The sequence below is a fragment of the Hyla sarda genome, chromosome 1 (assembly GCF_029499605.1).
Source record: "Hyla sarda isolate aHylSar1 chromosome 1, aHylSar1.hap1, whole genome shotgun sequence".
In the NCBI taxonomy this organism is placed as follows: Eukaryota; Metazoa; Chordata; class Amphibia; order Anura; family Hylidae; genus Hyla; species Hyla sarda.
Window position 1 is genome coordinate 260735600 of NC_079189.1, and position 14736 is coordinate 260750335.

Below are 14736 nucleotides of genomic sequence, written 5' to 3' on the forward strand. Positions count from 1 at the left end.
CGGCTGAAAACGACAACGCAGGCATGTCGGGTGCCACTGTCTGCATCTGCACAGAAAGTTTTGAGCAGATATCTTCTTTCGTTCGGCCGGAATTGCAAGACGTTTGTGCATCTTCAATATTGGTCACGGTCAATGTCAAAAAGCCCTTATCTGCAATCTAAGTGTTTCTGCGTGCTGCGCCGGCCCAAAGAGTGCCCGGCTGAAAACAACAACGCAGGCATGTCGGGTTCCACTGTCTGCACCAGCTCAGAAAGTTTTGAGCAGATATCTCCTTCCATTCGGCCGGAATTGCAAGAAGTTTGTGCATCTTCTATGTTCGTCGCGGTCAATGGCAAAAGGCGCTTATCTTCAATCTAGGTGTTTCTGCGTGCTGCGCCGGCCCAAAGAGTGCCCGGCGGAAAACGACAACGCAGGCATGTCGGGTGCCACTGTCTGCACCTGCACAGAAAGTTGTGAGCAGATATCTCCTTCCATTCTGCCGGAATTGCAAGACGTTTGTGCATCTTCAATGTTGGTCGCGGTCAATGACAAAAAGGCGCTTATCTTCAATCTAGGTGTTTCTGCGTGCTGCTCCGGCCCAAAGAGTGCTCGGCGGAAAACGACGACGCAGGCATGTCGGGTGCCACTGTCTACACCTGCACAGAAAGTTTTGAGCAGATATCTCCTTCCATTCGGCCGGAATTGCAAGAAGTTTGTGCATCTTCTATGTTCGTCGCGGTCAATGGCAAAAGGCGCTTATCTTCAATCTAGGTGTTTCTGCGTGCTGCGCCGGCCCAAAGAGTGCCCGGCGGAAAACGACAACGCAGGCATGTCGGGTGCCACTGTCTGCACCTGCACAGAAAGTTGTGAGCAGATATCTCCTTCCGTTCGGCCGGAATTGAAAGAAGTTTGTGCATCTTCAATGTTGGTCGCGGTCAATGACAAAAAGACGCTTATCTTCAATCTAGGTGTTTCTGCGTGCTGCTCCGGCCCAAAGAGTGGCCGGCTGAAAACGACAACGCAGGCATGTCGGGTGCCACTGTCTGCACCTGCACAGAAAGTTTTGAGCAGATATCTCCTTCCATTCGGCCGGAATTGCAAGAAGTTTGTGCATCTTCAATGTTGGTCGCGGTCAATGACAAAAAGACGCTTATCTTCAATCTAGGTGTTTCTGCTTGCTGCTCCGGCCCAAAGAGTGGCCGGCTGAAAACGACAACGCAGGCATGTCGGGTGCCACTGTCTGCACCTGCACAGAAAGTTTTGAGCAGATATCTCCTTCCATTCGGCCGGAATTGCAAGAAGTTTGTGCATCTTCTATGTTCGTCGCGGTCAATGGCAAAAGGCGCTTATCTTCAATCTAGGTGTTTCTGCGTGCTGCGCCGGCCCAAAGAGTGCCCGGCGGAAAACGACAACGCAGGCATGTCGGGTGCCACTGTCTGCACCTGCACAGAAAGTTGTGAGCAGATATCTCCTTCCGTTCGGCCGGAATTGAAAGAAGTTTGTGCATCTTCAATGTTGGTCGCGGTCAATGACAAAAAGACGCTTATCTTCAATCTAGGTGTTTCTGCGTGCTGCTCCGGCCCAAAGAGTGGCCGGCTGAAAACGACAACGCAGGCATGTCGGGTGCCACTGTCTGCACCTGCACAGAAAGTTTTGAGCAGATATCTCCTTCCATTCGGCCGGAATTGCAAGAAGTTTGTGCATCTTCAATGTTGGTCGCGGTCAATGACAAAAAGACGCTTATCTTCAATCTAGGTGTTTCTGCTTGCTGCTCCGGCCCAAAGAGTGGCCGGCTGAAAACGACAACGCAGGCATGTCGGGTGCCACTGTCTGCACCTGCACAGAAAGTTTTGAGCAGATATCTCCTTCCATTCGGCCGGAATTGCAAGAAGTTTGTGCATCTTCTATGTTCGTCGCGGTCAATGGCAAAAGGCGCTTATCTTCAATCTAGGTGTTTCTGTGTGCTGCGCCGGCCCAAAGAGTGCCCGGCGGAAAACGACAACGCAGGCATGTCGAGTTCCACAGTCTACACCTGCACAGAAAGTTTTGAGCAGATATCGCCTTCTATTCCGCCGGAATTGCAAGAAGTTTGTGCATCTTCTATGTTCGTCGCGGTCAATGGCAAAAGGCGCTTATCTTCGATCTAGGTGTTTCTGCGTGCTGCGCCGGCCCAAAGAGTGCCCTGCGAAAAACGACAACGCAGGCATGTCAGGTGCCACTGTCTGCACCTGCACAGAAAGTTGTGAGCAGATATCTCCTTCCATTCGGCCGGAATTGCAAGACGTTTGTGCATCTTCAATGTTGGTCGCGGTCAATGACAAAAAGGCGCTTATCTTCAATCTAGGTGTTTCTGCGTGCTGCTCCGGCCCAAAGAGTGCCCGGCTGAAAACGACAACGCAGGCATGTCGGGTGCCACTGTCTGCACCTGCACATAAAGTTTTGAGCAGATATCTTCTTTCGTTCGGCCGGAATTGCAAGACGTTTGTGCATCTTCAATATTGGTCACGGTCAATGTCAAAAAGCCCTTATCTGCAATCTAGGTGTTTCTGCGTGCTGCGCCGGCCCAAAGAGTGCCCGGCGGAAAACGACAACGCAGGCATGTCGAGTGCCACTGTCTACACCTGCACAGAAAATTTTGAGCAGATATCATCTTCCGTTCGGCCGGAATTGCAAGACGTTTGTGCATCTTCAATATTGGTCCCGGTCAATGTCAAAAAGCCCTTATCTGCAATCTAGGTGTTTTTGCGTGCTGCGCCGGCACAAAGAGTGCCCGGCTGAAAACGACAACGCAGGCATGTCGGGTGCCACTGTCTGCACCAGCACAGAAAGTTTTGAGCAGATATCTCCTTCCATTCGGCCGGAATTGCAAGAAGTTTGTGCATCTTCTATGTTCGTCGCGGTCAATGGCAAAAGGCGCTTATCTTCAATCTAGGTGTTTCTGCGTGCTGCGCCGGCCCAAAGAGTGCCCGGCGGAAAACGACAACCCAGGCATGTCGGGTGCCACTGTCTGCACCTGCACAGAAAGTTGTGAGCAGATATCTCCTTCCGTTCGGCCGGAATTGAAATAAGTTTGTGCATCTTCAATGTTGGTCGCGGTCAATGACAAAAAGGCGCTTATCTTCAATCTAGGTGTTTCTGCGTGCTGCTCCGGCCCAAAGAGTGCCCGGCTGAAAACGACAACGCAGGCATGTCGGGTGCCACTGTCTGCATCTACACAGAAAGTTTTGAGCAGATATCTTCTTTCGTTCGGCCGGAATTGCAAGACGTTTGTGCATCTTCAATATTGGTCACGGTCAATGTCAAAAAGCCCTTATCTGCAATCTAAGTGTTTCTGCGTGCTGCGCCGGCCCAAAGAGTGCCCGGCTGAAAACAACAACGCAGGCATGTCGGGTTCCACTGTCTGCACCAGCTCAGAAAGTTTTGAGCAGATATCTCCTTCCATTCGGCCGGAATTGCAAGAAGTTTGTGCATCTTCTATGTTCGTCGCGGTCAATGGCAAAAGGCGCTTATCTTCAATCTAGGTGTTTCTGCGTGCTGCGCCGGCCCAAAGAGTGCCCGGCGGAAAACGACAACGCAGGCATGTCGGGTGCCACTGTCTGCACCTGCACAGAAAGTTGTGAGCAGATATCTCCTTCCATTCTGCCGGAATTGCAAGACGTTTGTGCATCTTCAATGTTGGTCGCGGTCAATGACAAAAAGGCGCTTATCTTCAATCTAGGTGTTTCTGCGTGCTGCTCCGGCCCAAAGAGTGCTCGGCGGAAAACGACGACGCAGGCATGTCGGGTGCCACTGTCTACACCTGCACAGAAAGTTTTGAGCAGATATCTCCTTCCATTCGGCCGGAATTGCAAGAAGTTTGTGCATCTTCTATGTTCGTCGCGGTCAATGGCAAAAGGCGCTTATCTTCAATCTAGGTGTTTCTGCGTGCTGCTCCGGCCCAAAGAGTGCCCGGCGGAAAACGACAACGCAGGCATGTCGGGTGCCACTGTCTACACTTGCACAGAAAGTTTTGAGCAGATATCTCCTTCCATTCGGCCGGAATTGCAAGAAGTTTGTGCATCTTCAATGTTGGTCGCGGTCAATGACAAAAAGACGCTTATCTTCAATCTAGGTGTTTCTGCGTGCTGCTCCGGCCCAAAGAGTGCCCGGCGGAAAACGACAACGCAGGCATGTCGGGTGCCACTGTCTGCACCTGCACAGAAAGTTTTGAGCAGATATCTCCTTCCATTCGGCCGGAATTGCAAGAAGTTTGTGCATCTTCTATGTTCGTCGCGGTCAATGGCAAAAGGCGCTTATCTTCAATCTAGGTGTTTCTGTGTGCTGCGCCGGCCCAAAGAGTGCCCGGCGGAAAACGACAACGCAGGCATGTCGAGTTCCACTGTCTACACCTGCACAGAAAGTTTTGAGCAGATATCTCCTTCTATTCCGCCGGAATTGCAAGAAGTTTGTGCATCTTCTATGTTCGTCGCGGTCAATGGCAAAAGGCGCTTATCTTCGATCTAGGTGTTTCTGCGTGCTGCGCCGGCCCAAAGAGTGCCCTGCGAAAAACGACAACGCAGGCATGTCGGGTGCCACTGTCTGCACCTGCACAGAAAGTTGTGAGCAGATATCTCCTTCCATTCGGCCGGAATTGCAAGACGTTTGTGCATCTTCAATGTTGGTCGCGGTCTATGACAAAAAGGCGCTTATCTTCAATCTAGGTGTTTCTGCGTGCTGCTCCGGCCCAAAGAGTGCCCGGCTGAAAACGACAACGCAGGCATGTCGGGTGCCACTGTCTGCACCTGCACATAAAGTTTTGAGCAGATATCTTCTTCCGTTCGGCCGGAATTGCAAGACGTTTGTGCATCTTCAATATTGGTCACGGTCAATGTCAAAAAGCCCTTATCTGCAATCTAGGTGTTTCTGCGTGCTGCGCCGGCCCAAAGAGTGCCCGGCGGAAAACGACAACGCAGGCATGTCGAGTGCCACTGTCTACACCTGCACAGAAAGTTTTGAGCAGATATCTTCTTCCGTTCGGCCGGAATTGCAAGACGTTTGTGCATCTTCAATATTGGTCCCGGTCAATGTCAAAAAGCCCTTATCTGCAATCTAGGTGTTTTTGCGTGCTGCGCCGGCACAAAGAGTGCCCGGCTGAAAACGACAACGCAGGCATGTCGGGTGCCACTGTCTGCACCAGCACAGAAAGTTTTGAGCAGATATCTCCTTCCATTCGGCCGGAATTGCAAGAAGTTTGTGCATCTTCTATGTTCGTCGCGGTCAATGGCAAAAGGCGCTTATCTTCAATCTAGGTGTTTCTGCGTGCTGCGCCGGCCCAAAGAGTGCCCGGCGGAAAACGACAACCCAGGCATGTCGGGTGCCACTGTCTGCACCTGCACAGAAAGTTGTGAGCAGATATCTCCTTCCGTTCGGCCGGAATTGAAATAAGTTTGTGCATCTTCAATGTTGGTCGCGGTCAATGACAAAAAGGCGCTTATCTTCAATCTAGGTGTTTCTGCGTGCTGCTCCGGCCCAAAGAGTGCCCGGCTGAAAACGACAACGCAGGCATGTCGGGTGCCACTGTCTGCATCTACACAGAAAGTTTTGAGCAGATATCTTCTTTCGTTCGGCCGGAATTGCAAGACGTTTGTGCATCTTCAATATTGGTCACGGTCAATGTCAAAAAGCCCTTATCTGCAATCTAAGTGTTTCTGCGTGCTGCGCCGGCCCAAAGAGTGCCCGGCTGAAAACAACAACGCAGGCATGTCGGGTTCCACTGTCTGCACCAGCTCAGAAAGTTTTGAGCAGATATCTCCTTCCATTCGGCCGGAATTGCAAGAAGTTTGTGCATCTTCTATGTTCGTCGCGGTCAATGGCAAAAGGCGCTTATCTTCAATCTAGGTGTTTCTGCGTGCTGCGCCGGCCCAAAGAGTGCCCGGCGGAAAACGACAACGCAGGCATGTCGGGTGCCACTGTCTGCACCTGCACAGAAAGTTGTGAGCAGATATCTCCTTCCATTCTGCCGGAATTGCAAGACGTTTGTGCATCTTCAATGTTGGTCGCGGTCAATGACAAAAAGGCGCTTATCTTCAATCTAGGTGTTTCTGCGTGCTGCTCCGGCCCAAAGAGTGCTCGGCGGAAAACGATGACGCAGGCATGTCGGGTGCCACTGTCTACACCTGCACAGAAAGTTTTGAGCAGATATCTCCTTCCATTCGGCCGGAATTGCAAGAAGTTTGTGCATCTTCTATGTTCGTCGCGGTCAATGGCAAAAGGCGCTTATCTTCAATCTAGGTGTTTCTGCGTGCTGCTCCGGCCCAAAGAGTGCCCGGCGGAAAACGACAACGCAGGCATGTCGGGTGCCACTGTCTACACTTGCACAGAAAGTTTTGAGCAGATATCTCCTTCCATTCGTCCGGAATTGCAAGAAGTTTGTGCATCTTCAATGTTGATCGCGGTCAATGACAAAAAGACGCTTATCTTCAATCTAGGTGTTTCTGCGTGCTGCTCCGGCCCAAAGAGTGCCCGGCGGAAAACGACAACGCAGGCATGTCGGGTGCCACTGTCTGCACCTGCACAGAAAGTTTTGAGCAGATATCTCCTTCCATTCGGCCGGAATTGCAAGAAGTTTGTGCATCTTCTATGTTCGTCGCGGTCAATGGCAAAAGGCGCTTATCTTCAATCTAGGTGTTTCTGTGTGCTGCGCCGGCCCAAAGAGTGCCCGGCGGAAAACGACAACGCAGGCATGTCGAGTTCCACTGTCTACACCTGCACAGAAAGTTTTGAGCAGATATCTCCTTCTATTCCGCCGGAATTGCAAGAAGTTTGTGCATCTTCTATGTTCGTCGCGGTCAATGGCAAAAGGCGCTTATCTTCGATCTAGGTGTTTCTGCGTGCTGCGCCGGCCCAAAGAGTGCCCTGCGAAAAACGACAACGCAGGCATGTCGGGTGCCACTGTCTGCACCTGCACAGAAAGTTGTGAGCAGATATCTCCTTCCATTCGGCCGGAATTGCAAGACGTTTGTGCATCTTCAATGTTGGTCGCGGTCTATGACAAAAAGGCGCTTATCTTCAATCTAGGTGTTTCTGCGTGCTGCTCCGGCCCAAAGCGTGCCCGGCTGAAAACGACAACGCAGGCATGTCGGGTGCCACTGTCTGCACCTGCACATAAAGTTTTGAGCAGATATCTTCTTTCGTTCGGCCGGAATTGCAAGACGTTTGTGCATCTTCAATATTGGTCACGGTCAATGTCAAAAAGCCCTTATCTGCAATCTAGGTGTTTCTGCGTGCTGCGCCGGCCCAAAGAGTGCCCGGCGGAAAACGACAACGCAGGCATGTCGAGTGCCACTGTCTACACCTGCACAGAAAGTTTTGAGCAGATATCTTCTTCCGTTCGGCCGGAATTGCAAGACGTTTGTGCATCTTCAATATTGGTCCCGGTCAATGTCAAAAAGCCCTTATCTGCAATCTAGGTGTTTTTGCGTGCTGCGCCGGCACAAAGAGTGCCCGGCTGAAAACGACAACGCAGGCATGTCGGGTGCCACTGTCTGCACCAGCACAGAAAGTTTTGAGCAGATATCTCCTTCCGTTCGGCCGGAATTGAAATAAGTTTGTGCATCTTCTATGTTCGTCGCGGTCAATGGCAAAAGGCGCTTATCTTCAATCTAGGTGTTTCTGTGTGCTGCGCCGGCCCAAAGAGTGCCCGGCGGAAAACGACAACGCAGGCATGTCGAGTTCCACTGTCTACACCTGCACAGAAAGTTTTGAGCAGATATCTCCTTCTATTCCGCCGGAATTGCAAGAAGTTTGTGCATCTTCTATGTTCGTCGCGGTCAATGGCAAAAGGCGCTTATCTTCAATCTAGGTGTTTCTGCGTGCTGCGCCGGCCCAAAGAGTGCACGGCGGAAAACGACAACGCAGGCATGTCGGGTGCCACTGTCTGCATCTGCACAGAAAGTTTTGAGCAGATATCTCCTTCCATTCGGCCGGAATTGCAAGACGTTTGTGCATCTTCAATATTGGTCACGGTCAATGTCAAAAAGCCCTTATCTGCAATCTAGGTGTTTCTGCGTGCTGCGCCGGCCCAAAGAGTGCCCGGCGGAAAACGACAACGCAGGCATGTCGAGTGCCACTGTCTACACCTGCACAGAAAGTTTTGAGCAGATATCTTCTTCCGTTCGGCCGGAATTGCAAGACGTTTGTGCATCTTCAATATTGGTCGCGGTCAATGTCAAAAAGCCCTTATCTGCAATCTAGGTGTTTTTGCGTGCTGCGCCGGCACAAAGAGTGCCCGGCTGTAAACGACAACGCAGGCATGTCGGGTGCCACTGTCTGCACCTGCACAGAAAGTTGTGAGCAGATATCTCCTTCCGTTCGGCCGGAATTGAAATAAGTTTGTGCATCTTCAATGTTGGTCGCGGTCAATGACAAAAAGGCGCTTATCTTCAATCTAGGTGTTTCTGCGTGCTGCTCCGGCCCAAAGAGTGCCCGGCTGAAAACGACAACGCAGGCATGTCGGGTGCCACTGTCTGCATCTGCACAGAAAGTTTTGAGCAGATATCTTCTTTCGTTCGGCCGGAATTGCAAGACGTTTGTGCATCTTCAATATTGGTCACGGTCAATGTCAAAAAGCCCTTATCTGCAATCTAAGTGTTTCTGCGTGCTGCGCCGGCCCAAAGAGTGCCCGGCTGAAAACAACAACGCAGGCATGTCGGGTTCCACTGTCTGCACCAGCTCAGAAAGTTTTGAGCAGATATCTCCTTCTATTCGGCCGGAATTGCAAGAAGTTTGTGCATCTTCTATGTTCGTCGCGGTCAATGGCAAAAGGCGCTTATCTTCAATCTAGGTGTTTCTGCGTGCTGCGCCGGCCCAAAGAGTGCCCGGCGGAAAACGACAACGCAGGCATGTCGGGTGCCACTGTCTGCATCTGCACAGAAAGTTGTGAGCAGATATCTCCTTCCATTCGGCCGGAATTGCAAGACGTTTGTGCATCTTCAATATTGGTCACGGTCAATGTCAAAAAGCCCTTATCTGCAATCTAGGTGTTTCTGCGTGCTGCGCCGGCCCAAAGAGTGCCCGGCTGAAAACGACAACGCAGGCATGTCGGGTGCCACTGTCTGCACCTGCACAGAAAGTTTTGAGCAGATATCTCCTTCCATTCGGCCGGAATTGCAAGAAGTTTGTGCATCTTCTATGTTCGTCGCGGTCAATGGCAAAAGGCGCTTATCTTCAATCTAGGTGTTTCTGCGTGCTGCGCCGGCCCAAAGAGTGCCCGGCGGAAAACGACAACGCAGGCATGTCGGGTGCCACTGTCTGCACCTGCACAGAAAGTTGTGAGCAGATATCTCCTTCCGTTCGGCCGGAATTGAAAGAAGTTTGTGCATCTTCAATGTTGGTCGCGGTCAATGACAAAAAGACGCTTATCTTCAATCTAGGTGTTTCTGCGTGCTGCTCCGGCCCAAAGAGTGGCCGGCTGAAAACGACAACGCAGGCATGTCGGGTGCCACTGTCTGCACCTGCACAGAAAGTTTTGAGCAGATATCTCCTTCCATTCGGCCGGAATTGCAAGAAGTTTGTGCATCTTCAATGTTGGTCGCGGTCAATGACAAAAAGACGCTTATCTTCAATCTAGGTGTTTCTGCTTGCTGCTCCGGCCCAAAGAGTGGCCGGCTGAAAACGACAACGCAGGCATGTCGGGTGCCACTGTCTGCACCTGCACAGAAAGTTTTGAGCAGATATCTCCTTCCATTCGGCCGGAATTGCAAGAAGTTTGTGCATCTTCTATGTTCGTCGCGGTCAATGGCAAAAGGCGCTTATCTTCAATCTAAGTGTTTCTGCGTGCTGCGCCGGCCCAAAGAGTGCCCGGCGGAAAACGACAACGCAGGCATGTCGGGTGCCACTGTCTGCACCTGCACAGAAAGTTGTGAGCAGATATCTCCTTCCGTTCGGCCGGAATTGAAAGAAGTTTGTGCATCTTCAATGTTGGTCGCGGTCAATGACAAAAAGACGCTTATCTTCAATCTAGGTGTTTCTGCGTGCTGCTCCGGCCCAAAGAGTGGCCGGCTGAAAACGACAACGCAGGCATGTCGGGTGCCACTGTCTGCACCTGCACAGAAAGTTTTGAGCAGATATCTCCTTCCATTCGGCCGGAATTGCAAGAAGTTTGTGCATCTTCAATGTTGGTCGCGGTCAATGACAAAAATACGCTTATCTTCAATCTAGGTGTTTCTGCTTGCTGCTCCGGCCCAAAGAGTGGCCGGCTGAAAACGACAACGCAGGCATGTCGGGTGCCACTGTCTGCACCTGCACAGAAAGTTTTGAGCAGATATCTCCTTCCATTCGGCCGGAATTGCAAGAAGTTTGTGCATCTTCTATGTTCGTCGCGGTCAATGGCAAAAGGCGCTTATCTTCAATCTAGGTGTTTCTGTGTGCTGCGCCGGCCCAAAGAGTGCCCGGCGGAAAACGACAACGCAGGCATGTCGAGTTCCACTGTCTACACCTGCACAGAAAGTTTTGAGCAGATATCGCCTTCTATTCCGCCGGAATTGCAAGAAGTTTGTGCATCTTCTATGTTCGTCGCGGTCAATGGCAAAAGGCGCTTATCTTCGATCTAGGTGTTTCTGCGTGCTGCGCCGGCCCAAAGAGTGCCCTGCGAAAAACGACAACGCAGCCATGTCGGGTGCCACTGTCTGCACCTGCACAGAAAGTTGTGAGCAGATATCTCCTTCCATTCGGCCGGAATTGCAAGACGTTTGTGCATCTTCAATGTTGGTCGCGGTCAATGACAAAAAGGCGCTTATCTTCAATCTAGGTGTTTCTGCGTGCTGCTCCGGCCCAAAGAGTGCCCGGCTGAAAACGACAACGCAGGCATGTCGGGTGCCACTGTCTGCACCTGCACAGAAAGTTTTGAGCAGATATCTTCTTTCGTTCGGCCGGAATTGCAAGACGTTTGTGCATCTTCAATATTGGTCACGGTCAATGTCAAAAAGCCCTTATCTGCAATCTAAGTGTTTCTGCGTGCTGCGCCGGCCCAAAGAGTGCCCGGCTGAAAACAACAACGCAGGCATGTCGGGTTCCACTGTCTGCACCAGCTCAGAAAGTTTTGAGCAGATATCTCCTTCCATTCGGCCGGAATTGCAAGAAGTTTGTGCATCTTCTATGTTCGTCGCGGTCAATGGCAAAAGGCGCTTATCTTCAATCTAGGTGTTTCTGCGTGCTGCGCCGGCCCAAAGAGTGCCCGGCGGAAAACGACAACGCAGGCATGTCGGGTGCCACTGTCTGCACCTGCACAGAAAGTTGTGAGCAGATATCTCCTTCCATTCTGCCGGAATTGCAAGACGTTTGTGCATCTTCAATGTTGGTCGCGGTCAATGACAAAAAGGCGCTTATCTTCAATCTAGGTGTTTCTGCGTGCTGCTCCGGCCCAAAGAGTGCTCGGCGGAAAACGACGACGCAGGCATGTCGGGTGCCACTGTCTACACCTGCACAGAAAGTTTTGAGCAGATATCTCCTTCCATTCGGCCGGAATTGCAAGAAGTTTGTGCATCTTCTATGTTCGTCGCGGTCAATGGCAAAAGGCGCTTATCTTCAATCTAGGTGTTTCTGCGTGCTGCTCCGGCCCAAAGAGTGCCCGGCGGAAAACGACAACGCAGGCATGTCGGGTGCCACTGTCTACACTTGCACAGAAAGTTTTGAGCAGATATCTCCTTCCATTCGGCCGGAATTGCAAGAAGTTTGTGCATCTTCAATGTTGGTCGCGGTCAATGACAAAAAGACGCTTATCTTCAATCTAGGTGTTTCTGCGTGCTGCTCCGGCCCAAAGAGTGCCCGGCGGAAAACGACAACGCAGGCATGTCGGGTGCCACTGTCTGCACCTGCACAGAAAGTTTTGAGCAGATATCTTCTTCCGTTCGGCCGGAATTGCAAGACGTTTGTGCATCTTCAATATTGGTCCCGGTCAATGTCAAAAAGCCCTTATCTGCAATCTAGGTGTTTTTGCGTGCTGCGCCGGCACAAAGAGTGCCCGGCTGAAAACGACAACGCAGGCATGTCGGGTGCCACTGTCTGCACCAGCACAGAAAGTTTTGAGCAGATATCTCCTTCCATTCGGCCGGAATTGCAAGAAGTTTGTGCATCTTCTATGTTCGTCGCGGTCAATGGCAAAAGGCGCTTATCTTCAATCTAGGTGTTTCTGCGTGCTGCGCCGGCCCAAAGAGTGCCCGGCGGAAAACGACAACCCAGGCATGTCGGGTGCCACTGTCTGCACCTGCACAGAAAGTTGTGAGCAGATATCTCCTTCCGTTCGGCCGGAATTGAAATAAGTTTGTGCATCTTCAATGTTGGTCGCGGTCAATGACAAAAAGGCGCTTATCTTCAATCTAGGTGTTTCTGCGTGCTGCTCCGGCCCAAAGAGTGCCCGGCTGAAAACGACAACGCAGGCATGTCGGGTGCCACTGTCTGCATCTACACAGAAAGTTTTGAGCAGATATCTTCTTTCGTTCGGCCGGAATTGCAAGACGTTTGTGCATCTTCAATATTGGTCACGGTCAATGTCAAAAAGCCCTTATCTGCAATCTAAGTGTTTCTGCGTGCTGCGCCGGCCCAAAGAGTGCCCGGCTGAAAACAACAACGCAGGCATGTCGGGTTCCACTGTCTGCACCAGCTCAGAAAGTTTTGAGCAGATATCTCCTTCCATTCGGCCGGAATTGCAAGAAGTTTGTGCATCTTCTATGTTCGTCGCGGTCAATGGCAAAAGGCGCTTATCTTCAATCTAGGTGTTTCTGCGTGCTGCGCCGGCCCAAAGAGTGCCCGGCGGAAAACGACAACGCAGGCATGTCGGGTGCCACTGTCTGCACCTGCACAGAAAGTTGTGAGCAGATATCTCCTTCCATTCTGCCGGAATTGCAAGACGTTTGTGCATCTTCAATGTTGGTCGCGGTCAATGACAAAAAGGCGCTTATCTTCAATCTAGGTGTTTCTGCGTGCTGCTCCGGCCCAAAGAGTGCTCGGCGGAAAACGACGACGCAGGCATGTCGGGTGCCACTGTCTACACCTGCACAGAAAGTTTTGAGCAGATATCTCCTTCCATTCGGCCGGAATTGCAAGAAGTTTGTGCATCTTCTATGTTCGTCGCGGTCAATGGCAAAAGGCGCTTATCTTCATTCTAGGTGTTTCTGCGTGCTGCTCCGGCCCAAAGAGTGCCCGGCGGAAAACGACAACGCAGGCATGTCGGGTGCCACTGTCTACACTTGCACAGAAAGTTTTGAGCAGATATCTCCTTCCATTCGTCCGGAATTGCAAGAAGTTTGTGCATCTTCAATGTTGGTCGCGGTCAATGACAAAAAGACGCTTATCTTCAATCTAGGTGTTTCTGCGTGCTGCTCCGGCCCAAAGAGTGCCCGGCGGAAAACGACAACGCAGGCATGTCGGGTGCCACTGTCTGCACCTGCACAGAAAGTTTTGAGCAGATATCTCCTTCCATTCGGCCGGAATTGCAAGAAGTTTGTGCATCTTCTATGTTCGTCGCGGTCAATGGCAAAAGGCGCTTATCTTCAATCTAGGTGTTTCTGTGTGCTGCGCCGGCCCAAAGAGTGCCCGGCGGAAAACGACAACGCAGGCATGTCGAGTTCCACTGTCTACACCTGCACAGAAAGTTTTGAGCAGATATCTCCTTCTATTCCGCCGGAATTGCAAGAAGTTTGTGCATCTTCTATGTTCGTCGCGGTCAATGGCAAAAGGCGCTTATCTTCGATCTAGGTGTTTCTGCGTGCTGCGCCGGCCCAAAGAGTGCCCTGCGAAAAACGACAACGCAGGCATGTCGGGTGCCACTGTCTGCACCTGCACAGAAAGTTGTGAGCAGATATCTCCTTCCATTCGGCCGGAATTGCAAGACGTTTGTGCATCTTCAATGTTGGTCGCGGTCTATGACAAAAAGGCGCTTATCTTCAATCTAGGTGTTTCTGCGTGCTGCTCCGGCCCAAAGAGTGCCCGGCTGAAAACGACAACGCAGGCATGTCGGGTGCCACTGTCTGCACCTGCACATAAAGTTTTGAGCAGATATCTTCTTTCGTTCGGCCGGAATTGCAAGACGTTTGTGCATCTTCAATATTGGTCACGGTCAATGTCAAAAAGCCCTTATCTGCAATCTAGGTGTTTCTGCGTGCTGCGCCGGCCCAAAGAGTGCCCGGCGGAAAACGACAACGCAGGCATGTCGAGTGCCACTGTCTACACCTGCACAGAAAGTTTTGAGCAGATATCTTCTTCCGTTCGGCCGGAATTGCAAGACGTTTGTGCATCTTCAATATTGGTCCCGGTCAATGTCAAAAAGCCCTTATCTGCAATCTAGGTGTTTTTGCGTGCTGCGCCGGCACAAAGAGTGCCCGGCTGAAAACGACAACGCAGGCATGTCGGGTGCCACTGTCTGCACCAGCACAGAAAGTTTTGAGCAGATATCTCCTTCCATTCGGCCGGAATTGCAAGAAGTTTGTGCATCTTCTATGTTCGTCGCGGTCAATGGCAAAAGGCGCTTATCTTCAATCTAGGTGTTTCTGCGTGCTGCGCCGGCCCAAAGAGTGCCCGGCGGAAAACGACAACCCAGGCATGTCGGGTGCCACTGTCTGCACCTGCACAGAAAGTTGTGAGCAGATATCTCCTTCCGTTCGGCCGGAATTGAAATAAGTTTGTGCATCTTCAATGTTGGTCGCGGTCAATGACAAAAAGGCGCTTATCTTCAATCTAGGTGTTTCTGCGTGCTGCTCCGGCCCAAAGAGTGCCCGGCTGAAA